The following is a 14,852-nucleotide window of genomic DNA, read 5'->3' as shown; positions in this document are numbered from 1 at the left end:
ACTGTCAGCCAATAGCAGTTTCATAGAAAAGGAAACAGGTGTGAGTTTTTAGCAACCAACAGCCGTAGCAGCTAGAGGACGGGGATGCCAGCCCCGTAAAAGATCTGGGCCAGCCATCAACAATACCTGCCATCATATGACCCAGCATTTCCACATCTAATCATTTATGCTGAGATATGCTTGCACATGTGCTAAGCGATGCATGTGCAAGTTTGTTCATCACAGCACTGCTTATAATATGAAAAGGTCCAAAAACAAGCAACTGGTTAATTACATTGTGGTATATCCATTCAATAGAATATTAGGTTAATGTGAAAAAATAAGGAAACTGGCTCACGCCTATAACCCCAGCACTTTTGGGGGCCAAGGAGGGAGGATTGCTTGAGCAAACCAGGAGTTTAAGACCAGCCTGGGCAACATAGTAAGACACCATCTGTACAAAAAAATTGTTTAATTAACTGGGCATAGTGACACATACCTGCTGTCCCAGCTACTCAGGAGGCTGAGGCAGGAAGATCACTTGAGGCCCAGAGGTCAAGGCTACAGTGAGCCATGGTCATGCCACTGCAATGCAGCCTGGGCAACAGAGCAAGATCCTGTCTTGAAAAAAAAAAAAAAAAGGAATCTTTACACATATGGATATGGAATAACTTTATATGAAAAAAGCAAGGTACAGAATACAATATATATATATGCATTATATATATATATATATATCCCTGTTCCTCTGCAATATATATAATGCATACATATATATATATATGCATTTGCTTATATATGCTTAAGTTAACCCTGGAAGGATAGATAAGAAACCGGAAACACTGGTTGGCAGACAGAGTGGGAGGGAGAGTTTTCAATGTATATCACTTAGTACCTTGTGAATTTAATACCATATATCTTAGTCCATTTGGCTGCTATAACAAAACATCTTAGACTGGGTAAATTACAAATAAGTCTATTTCTTATAATTCTAGAGTCTGGGAAGTCCAAGATCAAGTCACCAGCAGATTCAGTGTCTGCTGGTGTCAAAGACAGCACCTCTTGCTGTGTACTTAAATGGCAGAAGGGACTTATGCTGTATTCTCACATGGTGGAAAGGCAAAAAGGCTTGAACTTGCTCCATCAAGCCCTTTTATGAACGCATTAATCCCATCCATGAGAGCAGAGCCCTCATGGTCTAATCAACTGTCAAATACCTCTTAATACCATCAATCTTGGGGTTTAAGTTCCTATATATAAATTTTGGAGGGATACATACATTCACACCATAGCACCATATTAATATATTACCTATTCCAATGAAATAAGTGAAGATGGATGGATAGATAGATAGATAGATAGATAGATAGATAATTGATAGGTAGATACACAAATAGATAATCGATTTGCTCTGAGACTCAGCCAAGAGTTTCTGCCACTCGTTTGACAACCAAGAGAGGTAGAACCAAAGGACATTTAAAATTCCGCCTGTTTTTCTATTCAGAAGTAACTTCCTTCTCAAGTTTTGCTAATATAGACCCTGCATTTTCACATAATTTCTGCTTTAACTAATAACCTATTATTTTCTGATATGATATTTCAGATCTTCCACCCATTCCTATTCCTTGTATATCCCCCTTGGAAGTTTGATTTCTTTACCAAAATGAGATCAACCAGCTATTGCAACTGCAATAGACTCTCATTCTGAATTGAGCCAAGCTATGGTCCTAAGCTATAACTGAAGGCCAGTATTTACTAAAATGTATTCACCAGGGTCTAATTCTATCAATTCAATGCTAGAAGGTGTCTCAAGACAAAATGACTCTGTAGCCAATAAGTTTGGGTTAAATAGATGCCTGTGCTGCAGAATTTATCAGAGCCTTTAATGTAAGCATGTGCATTTCAAATCTCCTAAAGATACAGAATTCGCCCCAAAATTATTCTGTTGCAGAATTGGAGAAGGGCTCAGCTGGGAAGCTCTTGCTTAGAGTCTCTCAATGACTGGCTCAACTGAACTGGACATCCAAAATGGCTTACTCATGTGGCTGGCAGTTCGGTTATTGGTTGGAAGTTCAGCTGGGCTGACTACTGGAGTACTTCCATGTGGTGCTAATAGCATGGCCTGAAAAGTTTCAGGGTAGTTGGACTTCTTATGTAGCACCTGTTTTCCCACCACATGTGTCCCTGAGAGAACCAGGTGGAGACTACGTGGCCTTCTATGAACTAGCCTCAAAAATTACGCAGACCAGTCAGTTCTGCTGATTCTATTGGTTACACATAAGTCACTGAGGTCAGCCCAGGTTCAGGGAGAGCAGCCATAGGACCCACCTGGGAATAGGGGCAAAGAATTCGCAGACATTTTTAAACTGCCATAATTCATTATCACTGCAATTGTACAGATGGGACCCCAAAAATATGTTTCACGAAAACTATTGAATCTATGCTGCTCAAAAGACAAAGTGGTAGTACAGGCATTTCAGCGTCGAATATAGTGTTTCCTTAAGGGCTTGGAAGACGCTATATAAACATGCATTGCCGTGTAATCAAAGGCAATGGTGGTTTCAGCATAAACCTGCTCTGGACCGTGACTCATGCCTATGTCATAGAATCATGCTATGTGTTAACCGCGTGCTTCATTGACTTTCGAAAGTTGACAATTAAAGCTGGTTTGAAGATTAATTATAGTGTAAAAGAAGGAAAGAGTTGTCAAGTGTTCTGTCAGTCTATGTGATAGTGACACCATTTACAAGTATGAAGGAACCGTGGCATCTCTGATCAATTAATTTTACCATGTTTATGCAATCGAATTGGGTATCCTTTTTGGAACTACAATTTGAGGGAATGAAATGATGTCCTGCAGTTTAATTTGACAAAAATAACAAAAAAACCATTAATTTTCTTTGAGAGAGAGAGAGGATCTCACTCTGTCACCCAGGCCAGAGTGCAGTGGTGCAATCATGGCTCATTGCAGCCTCGACAACCTGGGCTCAAGCAGTCCTCCTTCCTGTCTCCCAAGTAGTTGGGACCAAAGGTGCATGCCACCATGCCCAGCTAATTTATTTTTATGATTTTTAGAAGCTGGTCTCAAGCCCCTGGGCTCAAGTGATCCTCCCGCCTCAGCCTCCCAAAGTGCTGGGATTACAGGCATGAGCCACCGCCCAGCCCCATTAATCTTTAGTATAGTAATTTTGAGTCCTCTGTTTAGACCGTCAATATTACCTCGGTCTTTCAATGATATTTGCTTACAGAAGTAAAGTTGAACATCCAGATTTTTTGGTTTCTTTTGTTTTGTTTTGTTTTTTGAGATGGAGTCTTGCTCCGTCACCCAGGCTGGAGTGCAGTGGCACGATCCTGGCTCACTGCAACCTCTGCCTCCCAGGTTCAAGCAATTCTCCTGCCTCAGCCTCCCAAGTAGCTGGGATTATAGGTGTCCACCACCACGCCTGGCTAATTTTTTTTTTTGTATTTTTAGTAGAGACAGGATTTTACCGTGTTGGCCAGGCTGGTTTGGAACTCCTGACCGCAAGTGATCCGCCCGCCTTGGCCTCCCAAAGTGCTAGGATTACAGGCGTGAGCCACCGTGCCCTGCCTAGATTTTTTTTAAATGCTGACTTCCTTTACCATCTGACTGAAAGAATAAAATACTAAACGGATTTTATTTCATCAGGACAGTGAATAAAAAACAAGACGCCCCGCCCCCCGCCCCGCCCCCCCCCCCACACTTAGGCATATTATGGTGGAGAAATTTTCTGCCAGCAAGTCTGAGGATTGTGTAGCCACTCCAAGTCAAGTACCTTCTCCCCAGTCCAGTAAAATGACATTAGCAGCAAAAGCTCAGAGTATGTGAGTAATGCATAATTAACACATTTTGAAAATCATGTGGCTAAGACAAGTAGGTCTTTCCAAGCTCTTAATGTACAAAAAGATTTTACATATTCAGTGAGGAGAGGAGAGCAAAACAGGCTGGCTGAAGAAGAGATTTCAAAAAGGTGGGATAATTTTTTAAGTGAGAGGAAGGCAGAGGTCCTCGTCCCCGGGTCCTTGTATAAAATAGCAATTGGCTGCCGAGATAGGGAAAGCAAAGTGTTTTTCTCCTCTCCACCCAAGGTGGGACTAATGATACTGATCATAGCCCCGCACCGAGTAGGTGCACTGGAGCAGGAGAAGACATCCTCAGCAGCAGGTCACAGAACAAAAAGCAGGGAAGAGAACCAATGGGAGAGGGTTGAGGGTTGGAGGGAGGGCTAGTTTGGTCAGGAAACCTGAAGTTATCAGAAATAACAAACTGGCCGGGTGCAGTAGCTCAGGCCGGGCACGGTGGCTCACGCCTGTAATCCTAGCACTCTGGGGGGCCAGGGCGAGTGGATCACCTGAGGTCAGGAATTTGAGACCAGCCTGGCCAACATAGTGAAAGCCTGTCTTTACTAAAAATACAAAAAATAAGCCCGACATGGTGGCATGCACCTGTAATCCCAGCTACTTGGGAGGCTGAGGCAGGAGAATTGCATGAACCCGGGAGGTGGAGGTTGCCTTGAGCCGAGATGGCACCACTGCACTTCAGCCTGGGTGACAGAGCAAGACTCCAACTCAAAAAAAAAAAAAAAAAACTATGTTAAAACACTGGACATCCCTTTCCCAATGGACTCTTCTCACTTTACTAAGAGTGGCTGAGCCCCACAATCTTTCACTCTTTCTTTGCTATTGAAGAGGCTACAGGGGGCATTACTCTGGATCATGTCAAAGATTCAGCATATCTTAAAACTGGGAGGAACCTTAGAGACCATTAGGTTCAGCCATTTTCGTTTGGAGAGAAGTCCTCTGGCTCTCAATACTTTCTTCTCTTCAAAGGTCCTTGGGCTCAATTATTAGTTGTCAACTTTGTACGACTATTCCCACTTCTAAAGTCTCTTCTGCAAACTCCACTTTCTCAGAGCTCTCTATGAGCTCCAGATTCTTAGAATTGTCCATGATTTCCCACAGGGAAGTCATAGTGGCCAAATGCCACAGTTTCCCAAACTTCTCAAGCTTTCACTTCATTGCTGGAGAGTGGAAGATTGGTTGGATCATTGTGAATTTGAGAATTGTGGTAATTTCCTGGAGAACTTCTGAGAACCACCTGTCCCAGTCCAGTGGTTCGTGTTGAAAGCATCAGTGACTGTTTCTCCAGCCTTCCAGCTGCAACCTTCCGACCCTTACTCCCCCACTCCTTCATATTCCTGTGATCCTTCAAGCCCTTTGTTTCCTGCAATGCATACAATGGCCCAGTTTTCCTGACCAAACTCTGCCTTCCTGTCAAAGTTTGTCTGTAGCAGGAGGTGTCCAAACTCTCCCCCTGAACAGTGAAAACCAAGATTGCTATTCCAAAGCAGGGGTTGTGGAAATGATAACTTCCAGAGTGTGGGGTGCAGTAGCGCCTGGCACAGGAATCACAACACACTGTACCAAGGGATGCCCAAGAGACGCAGACTCACCATACCTCTTTTGATTGCAAGTATCAGAAATTCTTTGGAGCAAAACATATATAGGAGAGGTATTATAAGGATACCTAGGTGTCTCCTGGAATCTAAGGAAGTGTTAGACAATCAAACTTCAGGAAGGGCAGAGAACAGGGCTTGAGGAAAATGGGGAACTCATGAATCCCTCTGTCCCCATCTCTAGGTTTTATTTCTCTCTGCATTTCTGCCTTGTTCTTCTCTTTCACTGCTGAAAGGTTTTCTCCGAATCCCAAGCCAAATGGAATAAAGATTCTGGATTCGTTTGTGCAGAAGAAGCAAGTAGAGATAGAATGAGGGCAATGTCCCTGCACCAAACCTCTACTGGGGTCAAGCTCACAAAAATGTGAATGTAGTGCGAGCACATAGAGGCCAGAGCCTCCGCCTGGAAAGAGGGCATGGCTGGGGCCCTGGTTAAAAAGAGAAGTCTGAGCTGGCGCAGAATCACATTACGAGAGATGCCAGGGGTTCACTGTGGAAGTGATAGTTTCACTTTTCATGGACAATGGTTCTTCAAATCTACATGGAGTAACAAACCCAGGAAATATAAGGCACGTGTGCCACTTGAATTCCATTTCCTGCTACTAGAGGAATGCTGAGTGGAGGCAACTGCCAAACAGCTCAACAGAGAAAGAATGTAAGTGAAAATAAAACAAATGAAAAGGAAATCAAAAAGAAAGGAAAAGACACTCCAAATGAAGGTGCAAACAAAAATTCTAGAACACATGAAGAAATCTCATGCTAAGGCAAAAGCATGCAACAAAATTAAAATTTTGATATGAACTCAATACATGTAAAGTCAATGTTATGAGACAGAAAAAGACTTTAAAATAATTATGTTTGGGATGCTCCAGGAGATCAGTGAAGACAACACATCTATTAAAAAGAGGGCAGGACTGTGGAAAGCAGTTTGGAGCTTTCTCTAACAACTTAGAACTACCATTCAACCCAGCAATCCCATTACTGGGTATATATCCAAAAGAAAATAGATCGTTCTACCAAAAAGACACCTGCACTTGTACATTCATTGCAGCACTACTCACAATAGCAAAGACATGGAATCAACCTAGGTGCCCATTACTGGTGGATTAGATAAAGAAAACGTGGGCTGGGCGCTGTGGCTCAAGCCTGTAATCCCAGCACTTTGGGAGGCCAAGGAGGGCAGATCACATGAGTTCAGGAGTTCAAGACCAGCTTGGCCAACATGGCAAAACCCCATCTCTACTAAAAATACAAAATTTAGCCAGGTGTGGTGGTGGGCACCTATAAATCCCAGCTACTCGGAGACTAAGGCAAGAGAATCACTTGAACCCAGGCAGCAAAGGTTGTAGTGAGCTGAGATCGGGCCAGTGCACTCTAGCCTGGGCAACAGAGTGACACTCTGTCTCGAAAAAAAAAGAAAGAAAGAAAGAAAATGTGGTACATGGATACCATGGAATGTTATGCAGCCATAAAAAAGAACAAGATCGTGTCCTTTGCAGCAATATGGATGCAGCTGGAGGCCATAAACCTAAGCCAATTAACACAGAAACAGAAAACCAAATACTGCGTGCTCTCACTATAATTGGGAGCTAAACATCAGGTACTCATGGACATAAGGATGGGACCAACAGACACTGGGGACTACTACAGTGAGGAGCGAGCCAGGGAGTAAGGGTTGAAAAACTAACTATTGGGTACTATGCTCACTTACCTGGGTGATGGAATCTTTACTCCAAACCTCAGCATCACACACCATACCCAGGTAACAAACCTGTACTTGTACCCCCTGAATCTAAAAAGAAAGTTGAAATTATTTTTTTTTAAAAAAAGCCTGTAAGGTGGCTCATGCCTGTAATCCCAGCACTTTGGGAGGCAGAGGTGGGTGGATCACGAGGTCAGGAGTTCGAGACCAGCCTGACCAACATGGTGAAACCCCCATCTCTACTAAAAATACAAAAAAATAAAAAATAAAAATTAGCCGGGCGTGGTGGCACGTACCTGTAATCCCAGCTACTCAGAAGGCTGAGGCAGGAGAATCGCTTGAACCCAGGAGGCAGAGGTTGCAGTGAGCCGAGATCGCGCCACTGCATTCCAGCCTGGGCGACAGAGTGAGACTCCATCTCAAAAAAAAAAAAAAAANGGCAGGGCTCCTTCCCCTCTCACTGGGCTTCTTCCCACCCCCTAGGCTTCTAACCATAGCCCCCAGCCCTTCTGAGCCACCCAACACCCATGGACCCCATCCTCCTCTCCCTTAAGGCCATTAGTCCCACACAGTGAACCCAGAGCTATTTCTTTGCCTTTGGGGACTCTGCTTGGCCATGGCCCCAGGAGGTCAGATCCCCTCTTCTCTCCTCTGGGTGCTGGGCTCAGTGAGTACGCTCCACTGTGCTCCAGATCCTGCTTTCGTCTGCCAGATGCCATTTTGCAGAAGGTCTATTCTGCTGTTTTGACAGCTTTTTAAAAGAAGTCGGCCAGGCACGGTAGCTCACGCCTGTAATCACAACACTTTGGGAGGCTGAGGCGGAAGGTTGCTTGAGCTCAGGAGTCTAAGACCAGCATGGGCAACATAGCGAGACCTTGTCTCTACTGAAAGTGTTTTTAAAAATTAGCCAGGCATGGTGGCACAGGCCTGTAGTCCCAGTTAATCTGGAGGCTGAAGCAGAGGGATCACTTGAGCCCAGGAGGTCAAGGCTGCAGTGAGCTGTGATTGCATCACTGCACTCCAGCCTGGGCGACAGAGTGAGGCCCTGTTTCTAAATAAATAAATAAATGAAGTTAATAGTCTTTCTTTTATAGAGCAGTTTTAGGTTTACAGAAAACATTGATCAGAAAATATAGAAAGTTCCCAAATGCCTCCTCCCCACAACTACCACCATCCCCCTACCAGAGTGGTACATGTGTTACTATTGATGAACCTCCATCAACACATCATCATCACCCAAAGTCCATAATGTACATCAGGGTTCACTCTTGGTGTTGTATATCCTATGGGCTTGGACAAATGTATGTCACTTCTACATTACAATCATCAGAATAGTTCTGCTGTACTAAAAGTCCTCTGCACTTTTTGCCTGTTTCCTCCCTTTCTCCCCACTAACCCCTGGCAACCACGTATCTTTTTACTATCTCTATAGTTTTGCCTTTTCCAGAAGGTCATATAGTTGGAATCATACAGGAAGTAGCCTTTTCAGATTGGGTTCTTTCACTTAGCAATATGCATTTAGGGTTCCTCCATGTTTTTTCTTGGCTTGATAGCTCATTTCATTTTAGCACTAATAATATTCCATTGTCTGGATGTGCCACAGTTTATTTATCCATGCATCCACTGAAAGAGATCTTGGTTGCTTCCAAGTTTTGGCAATGATGAATCAAACAGCTATAGAAGTTTGTGTGCAGGTCTGTGTGTTATATGTAAATATTCAACTCATTTGGGTAAATAGGAACATAATTGCTAGGTCGTATATTAAGAGTGGGATTAGTTTTGTAAAAACCTGCCAAACTGTCTTCTAAAGTGACTGTACCATTTTACATCATCATCAGCAACGAATTAGAGTTCCTGTTGCTCCAAATGCTCACCAGCATTTGGTGTTAGCAGTATTTTGGATTTTGGGTCATTCTAATAGATGTGTGGTGGCATCTCATTGTTGTTTTAATTTGCAATTTCTTAATAACATATGATGTGGAGCATCTCTTCCAATGCTTATTTGCCATCTGTAGATCTCCTTTAGTGAGTTGTCCTTTGCCTATTTTTAAGTTGGATTGTTTTCTTATTGTTGAGTTTTAAGTGAATACTCTTTTATAACTACGGATTTTCAAAAAAATGGATCTCCAAGTTCTTTCATGGCATTAACTACAAGCCACCCCAGTGCTCCCCGAAATGTTTCACAGACCGTGGGTTGGGATTTTCCCTCTCTTTCCTGGCTCTCATAGGAGCTTTTTGATCTGTGGACGTGGAGTATGCAATTGCACAGGCCACCATTGATGGGCTTGCTTAAGGGCCCACTTGCTAACTAGAGCTACAGCCCCTGCATCTTGGCCCATCCTGCCAATGAAGGGACATTTGCAGCCACAATACAATAGTACTTGCGACAAAGAAGCAATACATTGGCAACTGCCAAGGCTTGTTTTTAGTGATGTCAAAATCCCACAGGATACAATTCACCTCTCTCCCAGGCCTTTCAAATCCCACATTTATGTATATATATCTGGAGAAGAGGAGGTTGGGTGAGCAGAACACCACCGAGACTCTAAATCAGCTGCAGCAATGGGTCAGCTTACACTCACCCTCTTTGACCTAGATGGCAAGTGCTGCCATACTTCTACCCAGAGCTGCTGAAGAATGCACAGGAAAAAGCGGGAAGTCTTCAACCTGGAAACAGGGTCAAAAGGATCATAGAAAAGATGAAATAGGCCAGGCACAGTGGCTCACGCCTGTAATCCCAGCACATTGGAAAGCCAAGGCAGAAGGATCACTTGAGCCCAGGAGTTCGAGACCAGCCTGGACACCACAGGAAGACCCCGTCTCTACAAAAATAAAAGTTTAAAAATTAGCCAGGCATAGTGATGTGCGCCTGTAGTCCCTGTCAGTTGGGAGGCTTAGGTAGGAAGATCACTTGAGTTCAGGAGTTCAAGGCTGCAGTGAGCTATGACAGCACCACTTCACCCTAGCCTGGGTGAGAGAGTGAGACCCTTTCTCAAAAAAAACAAAACAAAAACAAGACAGAATACAGGGCTTGATCAGTATGAGTGATAGCTATGATTAATCTGATTTCTTCACTGACTGATTTGAACTTGAGGCATATCATAAGCTTATTCCTGCTTCTCTGACCAAAAAGTATGGAGGATGTTACAATAAGTTGAGAACCCTGCAGTTATGACAAACACCAGAATCTGATGATGACTTCAATATAAAAATATAAAAAATCACCAATATAAAAAAATCACCAAAAAAGTAGAAGGTGAAGGAAGGTGGTGAGAATATAAAGAAGAAAGATGATACTTTCAACAAGGAGATGAAATGAACAAAGCCCAGGTTTTCCAAAGCCGACTTTACAGCCCTCAGTGCTGGTAAAGAGAAGAAGAAAGAATATTCTTGGGGCTTTAAGGAATCAAGAGTTTTGAGAAATTTCAGAAAGAAATAGGCCCAGGAAAAATGGGGACAAGGAGCAGAAGCCTGTGGGAATTGGGAGTACCTCCCACCCCTTGCTCTTAACCTTCCACTCTGCTTCTGACAGTAACTTGCCTCAGGCGGCCACTGCCATGGTCTCTATGACAGATTTGGACTTGAAGCAGCTACTCGGTGAGTCTCCAGAAGGAAGAGCCTTCTGTGATATGGAGGATGAAAGAGACTCCCTTAGGGTGGGATTGGCCTAGGAATTTAGAGTTCTCTTCCCTCCCGGAAGGCCTGCCAGTGCCCCTGAGGAAGGTCATTAAGGAGCTGGTTCAGGCTGCCAGAGCTGCTGAGAGAGACAGCAAAGGGAAGTCCTTCGCCCAGGATACAGGTGGCATCCTATTGGACATGGAGACGCAGATATGGAAGCTGAGCAGCCAGATTTGCTGTGAGGTGCATGGCCAGTCATCTTGCTCCATGTCTGCCCTGCAGCGAGGACACCCTGGTCAAACTTGCTCAATACCTTCAACTCCTTGAACTGTCGAGTGCATCTGAAGGAGCCTCTAGAGGAACTTGAAGAAGCCACTGGCAGGGCAATGCCAGAGCAGATGGCCACGCAGCAGGATGAATGCCAGGCATAGACACATGCAAGATTGCAAAGATGCTGGAAGAGGAGAAGGACAAGGAATAGAGAGAACAGGTTTTTTTGTTTTTTGTTTTTTTCTTTTCTGGTAAGGAAGAAGAAATGAAGAGCAGGGCCTGGAATAAATTCCAGTGGAGTGATGAAATCAAGGAGGTGCTCTGGCTGGTGGTGAAGATGAACCTGGAGGGCTCGATCTAGAAGGAAACAAGACGCAGTGTGGACAGAACTGCAAGAAAGCTTGCCTGGGTGACAGAATGCAAACTCTCTGACCTCAAAGCTGGGTGCAGCCCAGGTTTCTGTGTAAGGAGAGCAGACCACAGCATAAGTCGTTGACATCAATACTGAACAAGAAGAAAGTAATGACTTCTTCTAAAGTCAAGGTGAAGAAATCATAGACTGAGACTGCTAAAAAGATCCTTATGCCTTCAGCCCACATTGCCAGTCTCATTGTTTTGCCTTCAGAAGGTCAGGGAGGTCTACACACCAGGCCTCAAACAGGATGCTCTCATGCAAGGCCTCGGTCGGGAGTCTTGCCAATCCTGCTTTTCTCAACCTGGAAGATTCATCAAATAAAGACTTTAATTATTACTTCATCCTACTTGTTCAAAGCTGTGTCCAAGGAACTGGCTCTAAGTGGGAACTCTGTACTCACACCCCTAGACCAAGATTGTCCAATCCACAGCCCATGGGCCGCATGCACCCCAGGATGGCTTTGAATACAGCCCAACACAAATTCATAAACTTTTTGAAAACATGATGAGATCTTTTTGCGATTTGTTTTTTGTTTTTTTTTTTTTTGTTTTTTTTTTTTTTAGCTCGTCAGCTATCATTAGTGTTAGTGTATTTTATGGGTCGCCCAAGACAATTTTTCTTCTTCCAAAGTATCCAAGGGAAGGCAGAAGATTGGACACCCCTTCTCTAGACCCTTGGAAGCACCTGCTGTGGACTGAATGTTTGTGTCCCCACCCCAAAATTCATATGTTGAAATCCTAATCCCCAGTATGATAGTATTAGGAGGTGGGGCCTTTGGGAGATGATCAGGTCAGGAGGGTGGAGCCCTCACAAAAGGGATTAATGCCCTTGTAAATAAGGCCCAGCCGGGTGTGGTAGTGTATGCTTGTAGTCTGAGCTAGTTGGGAGGCTGAAGTGGGAAGACGGCTTGAGCCCAGAAGTTTCAGACCACCCTGGGCGACATAGTGAGACCCTGTCTGAAAGAAAGAAAGGAAAGAAAGAAATGAAAAGAAAGAAGGGAAAGAAAGAGAGAAAGAGGGAAAGAGAGAGAGAAAGAGAGAGGAAGGATGGAAGGAAGGAAGGAGCGAGCCAGGTGTGGTGGCTCACGCCTGTCATCCCAGCACATTGGGAGGCCGAGGCAGGTGGATCACTTGAGGTCAGGAGTTCAAGACCAGCCTGGCCAACATGGTGAAACCCTGTCTCCACTTAAAAAAAAAAAAATTAGCTGGGTATTGCAGTGCATGCCTGTACTCCCAGCTACTCAGGAGGCTGAGGCAGGAGAATTGCTTGAACCTAGGAGGCGGAGGTTGCAGTGAGCCGAGATGATGTCCCTGCACTCTCCAGCCTGGGTGACAGAGGGAAACTCCTTTTAAAAAAACAGAAAAGAAAAAAGAAGAAAGAAAGAAAGAAGGGAAGAAAGAAAGAATGAAGAAAAGAAAGAAAGAAAGAAAGAAAGAAAGAAAGAAAGAAAGAAAGAAAGAAAGAAAGAAAGAAAGAAAGAAAGAAAGAAAGAGAGAGAGAGAGAGAGAGAGAGAGGGAAGGAAGGAAGGAAGGAAGGAAGGAAGGAAGGAAGGAAGGAAGGAAGGAAGGAAGGAAGGAAGGAAGGAAAAGAAAGAGAAAGGAAGGAGCCCAAGAGAGAACTCTCTTGTCACTTCCCTCATGTGAGGACACAGCAAGAAGTTGGCCATCTGGAACCCTGAAGAGGACCCTCCCCAGAACCTGACCATGCCAGCACTCTGATCCTGAACTTCCAGCCTCCAGAACTTTGAGAAATAAATTCCTGTTGTTTATAAGCCACCCAACTTATGGGATTTTGTTGTAGCAGCCTAAATGGAACTAAGATGGTTGTGTTCGGCCATTCTCGCATTGCTATAAATACCTGAGGCTGGGTAATTCATTGAGAGAAGAAGTTTCATTGGTTCCTGGTTCTGCAGGCTTTTACAGGAAGCCTACTGCCAGCATCTGCTTCTGTGGAGGCCTCCAGAATCTTCCAATCATGGCAGAAGACAAAGGGGGAGCAGGCGTATCACATGGCCAGGGTAGGACCTGCAGAGGTGGAGGGGGGTTGGAGGTGGGGTGCCACACACTTTTAAACAGCCAGATCTCATGAGAACTCGTATTGTGAGGACAACATTGCGTCATGAGGGACACTCCCTCATGACCCAAACACCTCCCACCCGGCCCCACCTCCAACATTGGGGATTAAATTTCAACATGAGATTTGGGTGAAACAAATATCCAAGCCATTCAATGACACTTGAAGAAAAAGTCACAGGTCTTTCATGTATGAAAGTAAAAATGAAACTTTCTAAAGCCCAATTCCTTTGGGGTATCACCCTCTAGCTCTCCGTAACCACTCCTTCCCCTCAATTTCCTGGCTGAGTGGACAGTGGCACTGGAACAGCCCTCTGAGAAGAAAAACCCCAGGAGTTCTTCCTGGCTACAAAGAGCTCTCCTGCTGGGCTCCCCTCGGCAAAAGCTTTCCAGAGGAGCAACAGTCTAAATTGCAGCACCACAGTTTGCCACAGACATCTAATGAGGACCCAGAACCTGGACCCAAGTCAGTCTTTTATGAACGGTATCGACAGCACAAAAGCTTCACTCCCACTTTCCACTCAGCTCCATTTGGCAACAACCTCTTAGACCGCAAATCTTCCTCCTCTGAGTCTCAATATCTATTTCTCCAGGGCAGCCTCTTCAGAAGGCATTTTCAGCCCCCAGCAGCAGCTCTTTTAAGAACCCAGCCTCATCCTCCACTTCCCTGAGCCATATGGCCAAACAACACTCAGTCAAACTCTTCAGAGCCATCTTACAAGTTTCCCTTTGCTGGCTCCCAACACAGGATTTCTTCTAGCAGCTCCTCCTCCAGAGCACCACTTTCTCTTGGAAACTTGCTTCCAGGGGTACAGCTTCCCTCCACCGGACAGTCTCTCAACTGCTTCCCAGAAACTGACCATGGTGGTTCAAATGAAGAGCTCAGGGACGGCAGCCGAAGAGGAACAAAGTTACTGACCTCATCCTTGAAACCCACCACGGTTAGCAGCCCAATGCTTCTCAAAAAGAATTTGCCTATTATGATGAAATCTTGCTGTCTGGTCGGGCGCAATGGCTCACACACGTAGTCCCAGCGCTTTGGGAGGTCGGGGTGGGCAGATCGTTTGAGCCCAGGAGTTCGAGACCAGCCCAGGCAACATGGCAAAACACCATCTCTACTAAAAATGCAAAAATTAGCCAGGTATAGTGGTGCACGCCTGTGGTCCTACCTACTCAGGACGTGGAGAATCACTTGAGCCTGGGATGGGAGGCTGCAGTGAGCCATGATCATGCCACTGCACTCCAGACTGGGTGACAGAAATAGAACCCATCTCAAAAAAAAAAAAAAAAAAAAAAAAAAAAAAAAAAAAAAAAAAAAAAA

The sequence above is a fragment of the Theropithecus gelada genome, chromosome X, assembly GCF_003255815.1.
Source record: "Theropithecus gelada isolate Dixy chromosome X, Tgel_1.0, whole genome shotgun sequence".
In the NCBI taxonomy this organism is placed as follows: Eukaryota; Metazoa; Chordata; class Mammalia; order Primates; family Cercopithecidae; genus Theropithecus; species Theropithecus gelada.
This window is presented reverse-complemented; position numbering follows the sequence as displayed.